This window comes from Ricinus communis, chromosome 10 (genome assembly GCF_019578655.1).
Source record: "Ricinus communis isolate WT05 ecotype wild-type chromosome 10, ASM1957865v1, whole genome shotgun sequence".
Lineage (NCBI taxonomy): Eukaryota > Viridiplantae > Streptophyta > Magnoliopsida > Malpighiales > Euphorbiaceae > Ricinus > Ricinus communis.
In genome coordinates, this window is record NC_063265.1 from 910,708 (window position 1) to 918,486 (window position 7,779).

Sequence of the window (7,779 nt, forward strand, 5' to 3'; positions counted from 1 at the left end):
TATGTCCCATTAAGTTTCTTTTAGCTCCATATTTTCCTCTTTTTGCTAATATTTCTGAAAATAAATAATTAAGCTTAAGTGAGGTAAATGCACATATTTTCACCATTTAACATATAGAAATATATCATTAAAGCTTTAAAAAACCCTTAAATATCAATACATAATTTGAACCGATCAGAATTTAGTTTAGTTATAACCAATTTCACACAAATTTGAATATATACAATGATAAATTAACTTTTATTTTATTCAAAATACAAAAAAAAATATAAGTTTGTAAATAAATTTTATAAATTTTATTAATTTTATCCAAACACACTGCTAGATTCATGATGAATTACTCATTCTAAAAATTTTGAAGTGAATGATTACTACTAGAAAATCTTTCCACCGCATACCCCTTCAAAGCATAGAAGAGTTAAAATTGAAGATTACGGAGTTACTACATTCAAGGAAACTTGTGGGTTATTTATATGGAAGAACAATAATGGTTCAAAGGTCATCTTATAGTATTTGCTCAATTGAGGAAGCGCCATTTGAAGAATATGATTTCTTTTTAGGATTTTAATAAAAAAAAATTAAGGGTAAAATTTATTATATTAATATATGAATAAAAATTTTCCCACTTATTTTCCTTCGAGGTGTATGTTATGCAAATGATTTGACTTTAGTTAAAATTTTGCAATGAATTGCCTCCAAACAAAATTTATAAGTGACATGAGCATTTGCGCTTGCACCCTGAGCTCCTCCATCGTCCCTTTTCTTTTTGTTCTTTTTGTACTACTAATTGAAGAAGAAGAAAAAGCGATAAGCAGAAAACAAAATTTTTATTCTTTTTGTTTTTTAGCGCGATGTTTGATAATTCAAAAAGATGCTTTATAAAGACGGGTTTGTATTAGATGTTTCACTTTTCTTTTCATTTTCTTTCAGAGTTCTAATACATACATTTGTTCTTCTATATTCTTCTTTTTCTTTCCCTCTATTTTTGGATTTCATTTATTTATTAACCTTGTATTTGTATTTTAAATCATATTTCTTAAGAAATGAAAGAACATATCTATCTACATATGTAAACAATGTCTTAACACATGTTTTCTCTTTCTTTTTTAGCATGTTATATTCTTTTTGGCACTATTGTCTAAATTGTTAGACTTTCACTTTTTATACCACTAAATTGTTGATTCAAGAATTTGATAATAATTGTTGATTTTTCTTCTCCATAAATCACGAACATTACTCTCTTCCTTTATCTTGTCAAATATTGACTCTTTCACTATGTTTTCTAGTTTCCTTTATTTCTTTGTTCCTCTATTTGTATTTTATTAATATTATTAAGTTTTCTTTTTCTTTTCATCCCATTCTTCTTCTTCTTTATTCTTAGTCCAATATATTTAGATTTTTAAAATATTTTATGAAAATGTTATTTATTGGAACATCTTTTCCATGAACTTTATAGGAATGTATTTATTTTTACTTCATATTATATTTTAGAAGAAATAATAAAGACGGATTTTGTTGAACTACACCAATATAAGCTCAGAGGTTGATAATGGGTTTGAAGGATCGCAACCTCATTGGTTGTTGAAACAGGATTAGGAAAGACTAACTTACCTATTGCCTACAATCGTCCATGTCAATGCCCAACTAATTTTAGATAAATGTATAATTTAACAACTTTAAACTTCTGCCTAATATTTTACATATAGTATATGTGCTTGATTGTTGGCGGAGTATAACTTGTGTTTATATATATTTATATAATATTATTTTTTCTTACCTACATAGCATATTTGATAACTTTTAAGCTATTTTTCATAATTTTTAGATAGTTAATCTATTTTAATAATTTTTACTATTTTATAAAATATTATATAATAAGCTTAACACTTTAATTATGATATTTAATTATTTCACTTCCTTCTACCTTTTTGAATTCTTTTTCATAACTTCCACATTAGATAATCTTTTTAAGCATTGTTACAACATAAAACAACTTAATTATAAATTTTAATTATCTTGTAATCATTTTTTCAAATTCTTCTCATAATTTTAACTTTTGATTAGATTTTTTTATTTCCATAATGAAATAATTATTTAATTAACTAAAAATTATTTTTTTCTTTTTACTCATCACATTAATGCTCATGAGAGTAATTAAACTTAATAGTATGTTTAGTACCATTTGAAGGTACAATTTTTCTTATATTCTTTCTCTTTTTAAATTTTTTTGTTATATTCTTTTAGAAACATTTCTATTTTTATGAAGATCAGTTGATACTTAATATTTAGTGCCATTTGTAAGCACAACTTTGTATATTCCTCTTTATTTTCAAACTCTTTGTTATAATTTTCTTTCAGATTTTTCTATTTTCATAGGAATTAATTATCTTATTGATTAAATAATTATTTTTTATTTTTAATGTCATATATTTATTCTCATTCATTCTTTGTCTCTTATTTTATTTTATCTCACATCTTTTTTATTTTATTTTAAATTAAAAAAGAATTTGATTGACAATTATTAAAAGTGATTATTTCCAAAAGTAAGGATAATATTTTAATATTATTTTAAATTTATATTTTTTACTTATAATAATATAATTTCATTATTGTTAAAATAACCCGTCTTATGGCGGGCATTAATCTAGTTTTAACTATAAAACAAAGGTTAAAGTCTTTCTATGAGAAATATGGATAATATTAAGAAATACGTGTAAAGAAATTTATTTTTAATAATTATTAATCGCATTGACGGAGTAGTTAATTGCAATTCTACAGAAAAAATGCTCTACTCGGTGGAACTAAGCACATATAGATTTTATAGATGTCTTTTAATAAATCCGATTATTTGAATGTCGGATTTAATCTCTCTCTTCTCTCATCACTCCTACAGAGGGAGAACACAACACCCCCGTAATGGAAAATTATAAAACTCCTATAAAAAAGAAAATTCAAAATCTTCATAATTGAGAACCATAAAACTTCTCAAGAAAAATACTAACATTTATTCATAAAACTAATTAATAATAAAAAAAGAAAAAAAAATCACTGCCGATTTAAAAGTAATTGATGGTGGATTAAAAAATAAAATTTTAATAAGAAACTAAAAAATAAAAGAGAAAAACAAAAGGGACAGCGAGAATTTAAACAAAGGTTAAAGTTGGCATTAATTACTATAGCCAACAAATCAAATATTAAATATTCTTTTTCTCAAAGTGGCGATGCAGTTATTAAATTAAAATACTATGATCTCTTTATTTTTATTATTTAATTAGATAACTTTAATTACTTTAGATATTAAGTAAGCTAATTTTATCGTGTTTACCATAACTTTGATGTAGGATGATTTAATAAAAACAACTAACAAAAAGAATATACTATTATGCGTTAAATTGTAAATTAAAATTTGAATAAGTCACGAATTCTTAAGAAAAAATAATTAACAAAAAAGATTCCAAAAAGGTTATAATCAATTGTTTTAGGAAAGAATTCGTTTGATTTTTATTTATATTGAAATTTCAATACATATAAAAAATTCAAATATGTTATAATATATACGATGATAAAAGATTTGGATCATTTTTGCTAGTTTTGATATATTATCTACTAAATTTAAATCAATATCAAGTTATAGAATTTAGAACATAGTGTTACTTTTTTTATTATTCAGATGTATCTATCACTCATCTAATGATTAAATCTAATGCAATAAAAATAGCCAATCAGATAATATATAAAAATTGAATATTGTTGGAAAATACAATAATAAATTTTAAAATAATAAAATATTTAGTGATAATTTAAATAGTAAAATAATAACCTCATTTAAATACCAATCCATTTGTAGAAGTTAGTTAAGGTTTCTAGGTTGAAGTGGGTCATTTTGTAAACACTCGGTTTTGAATTTAGAAATCGAGAGATTTTTAGAAACTTTAATGATAAAATTTGTTGTTTGCTTTTGAATCTTACGAAGGTTTAAAAAGTCAAAATTCAAAAAAAATTTCATGTCAACCTAGTCAAAAGAGTAAATTTCATGAAATGTTTCTAAATGTTAAAGAAAATAGTCAAAATTGAATTAAAATTAATTAAAAGGGTCAAAATTGGATATATATTTTTTGCATATACCAATACATACAGTCGAACGACTATAACAAGATATGCACACATCGAGTCGATTTTACACTGTAATCTGTAGGTAATTATCAACTTTTTAAAAGAAATACAGATAATTATCGGATTTAATTTTCAGAAGGATTTTTTAATAGTATCAAGATTTAAAATCTTATTTATTGATAAAAACAAATCTAATAAGGTTATAAATTATCTTTAGTTTATTTTATCTTAATTTTTTTATAATTATCCTTGTTATCGATTATCTGGTTCCCAAGGTTTTCTCTTCTGCTGGATATTGAGGCGGCAATTTTTGGGGACTTTTTTAGCAAACACAGTTAAACATATTAAATATCATTGACTTGATCTGTGGGCCCATAATTGACACTAGAAAATGGGTAGGCTCAAGGACACTAAAACCCGCAGTAAGTCTGATTAATCGACAATTCAAATATACATACATATACATACTATTTAATGAGCACAACATGTCATTCACAAGTCTCTAACTTGATCCTAACAAATATTCCATAATTTATTGCAAACCAAAATCAAATATAATATGTCAAGTATATTACTGCGGAGAGTCTAGAATTTTAAACAATTTAAAATACAAAAGTAAAAATTAATTACAATAGGCCCGAAGGAGAAGAAATTCGGGCTGTCAAATGAAAGGCGATGGAGAATCTAACTGTCACCTGAAAAAATTAAAATTGAGACTGTCAACCTCGAGAGTGAGTTAAAATCATATAATCCTATAACAAATAAAGTCTTTTCAATAAAATATTTATTTAATCAGAATAACATATCATATTATATTAAAACATGTGTCAATGTCATAATTCAGAAAAATACAATTTAAGTGTTTATGGGACGAGTGCCTCAGCAGAACTCTAACCTCAATACTAGCAGCCTTTCGGCTCTCTTATTCCAATAGGTATATAACACCCAGAAAGCGAAGCTCAACTAGGGTTCTTAAATCCAGCCTGGTCACTTAATTCCTAGATAAACTGGCGCCCAAAGAGCAATGCTCAACTAGGAACCTTCCTCCGGCAGTCAAATTTTCACAGCCTAAAGAGTTATATTCGACCAGGGCAAAACTCAAAAATAACCTTTTACTACATGTCTCTGATTAATACCGGTGCGCATACGGTCCTAATGCAACCCATCACCTGACATGTTTTACTGTCGCCTCATCCCGATGTGATAATTATAGCATCAACAATAATTATAAATAATATAATCATAAGCAAACATAAAATATTTAATAACATATTAAGAATTGAAGTTTAATAGCCTCGAGTATATTAAACATGAAAATCAGATATAATAATAATAATATTAAAATAACAGTAAATATGATATCAACAATAATGGTAATAATACTAATAATAATATCGATAATAATAAAAATAAAATTTATAATAATAATGCTAATTATTATTATTATTATTATTAATCAATTAACAGTGCATTTAATTTAGACATGATACAAAAGCAGTTGATTGTATGACTTTAACTCACAGTTTTGCCGCGTTCTGTATTCTGCTCTTACATCTCGGGTGGAGCTAGCTGGACGGACGAATTATCTATTTACAAAAATACTTAGTTAATAAGATATTTTAATTTTTCTAGGCCTAGACTCCTAGATTAGACTGTCTAAGAAAATTCAGACTCGAAAATTTTAACGAGAATTCGGCAAAATCTCCTCTAAAATATGGACGTTTACCCCCGTATAACGGATCCAGATCCTGCTAGAAACACTTCAAATATTTTGTAATTAATTAATAGGAGTCGGGCCACAAAAACTGTATTATTTTTCCTGACTCTGCAACATACCACAAATCACAATTAATTAAGTCTAATTAAATTAAATTATTTATAATTGATAATTAATAACAAAAATATTTTATAAAATTATAAAATAATTTTTAAAGTCCAAATAAAATTATACCCAGCCGAAAATCTGAAATCTTGCACATTTGGAAACACCAAGGTCCGAAAGCCGGTACTACCAACGGTGTCAAATTTCGAATCCGGAAGCGCCTACGCAAAGTTTGAGTTGCGAAAAGTCTGAAAACACTGAAATCACGGCCAAATCTCATAGGAGGACGTTGGATTGCGACTGATAAGGCGTTGCTCCAGTGTGACTATACCAAGGCTGCCAGAGACGATGGAGGCTAGAGGAGGAGCTGTCATTAGGTTTCAAAGGGCGGGGAACACAAATCCGCAATCGGATTTGCAAGGAAGAGGAGGCAAGCGGCTGGTTGTATGGTGGCAACAAGGAGGGAGCAACTCCACCCACAAGCCGACGCCAAACGATAAGGAAATGAGAAGAGGAAGACGATGTCAGCGAGAGGAGAAGGAAAGAAGAAAATTTTGGTGGCTTCTATAGGTGCAGACGATGGAAATGGAGGAGGTGGTGGGGAGAGGAAAGAAGAAGAAGAAGAAGAAAAGGGGGGAGGAAAGGAAAGAAGAAATTTTTTTTTTAGGGTATTACACTAAAATTTCTAATATACTAAAACACTCTGGAAACACAAACATATATTCAATCTTTGAACTGACATCTCCTTCTAACATTCATGAGCCTACACAATATGGTGAAAACCTAAGGATTTCTCTATTATCATCTTATTTCATACCTTTTTGTTTTCTTTTTATTTATTTTTTATATTCATATGTCTTTATTCATTTGTTTATATTTATTTTTACATGATTATTTCAAATTTTAGATATGTCAGTTTTTTTTACATGTTTAGGATTTGAATCTCCATATGCTAGATTTAAGTTTTTTTGTTTTTAGATCCATGATTTACCATGTTAGATCTGCTAGTTTTTCCATGATTATGAATGTTTAGGATTATTTTTAATAGATTTGCATGTTTATGGTAATTAATTATTAATTGAGTTTTTGGCCATGATTAGATCTGTATGTTTTAGGATGATAATAATTAATTGTAGAATATGTAGATGAGATTTGATATTTCCTGTATGTCAGAAGAATTAGCTTTCTTAGATCTGTTTATCTCTTTTAATAAAAATATTTCATCTCATTTGCTTTCGATAAAGCTTCCATTTTGTAGATTGCCATCTGTTAGACCTACCTTATTTCTATAATCTGCTTTAGTAATTGACACGTTTAGGGATCTAATTGTTTGTCCTTCACGTTATTATTAATTGATTTGCATGATAACAATCAATTAGGTTTTATTCCCGCTTGGCTTAACTATTGCTTGTTTGCCTTCCTTACTGTCTGCTCTCACATGCTAGAAATTGGAAGTTTTTGCCTTCCTTAGTAATCATTTTTGGCATTTTTATTTTTAGTTTTCATTTCTGGGTGTTCTATAACCTGAAACCGTTAAAAACTGGGAAAATACCGAGAAATTGCTCGAATTGCCGACTCAAAAGCCACACAGTCTACTAGCTCTGCCCTACAATCGGTCGATTATGCTTTATAGCTAGTAAGTTATGCATCCTTAGATCGCTCGGTTTTGCTGATTTTTGTGTTTTTAGTTCGTTTAAGCTTTTCTTTAGTAATTATAGGATGGTTGTAATTCTTACTTCTTTTGCTTTTATTTTATTTTATTTTTGTACTCTGTAATAATTAGTGGACAAATACGTAATTGATAACTAAAATGAACTAACATAGACAATAGGCTTAAAATCTGA

At 27.3% G+C, this 7,779-nt stretch overlaps 1 long non-coding RNA gene across 3 annotated transcripts; it reads right to left on the reverse strand.

Annotated features, from left to right (window-relative positions):
- Positions 1 to 4,491: 4,491 nt before the first annotated feature.
- LOC112536831 lies at positions 4,492 to 7,092 on the reverse strand. 3 transcript variants are annotated; one of them, XR_007217630.1, is made up of 4 exons: positions 6,065 to 7,092; positions 5,840 to 5,938; positions 5,635 to 5,699; positions 4,492 to 4,808 (listed from the first exon to the last, which is right to left on the reverse strand). It is a non-coding gene; the product is annotated as an uncharacterized LOC112536831 (long non-coding RNA). The 3 variants fall into 3 exon arrangements; XR_003080766.2 differs by having other exon boundaries at positions 5,635 to 5,938; XR_007217629.1 differs by having other exon boundaries at positions 5,009 to 5,938.
- Positions 7,093 to 7,779: the final 687 nt, after the last annotated feature.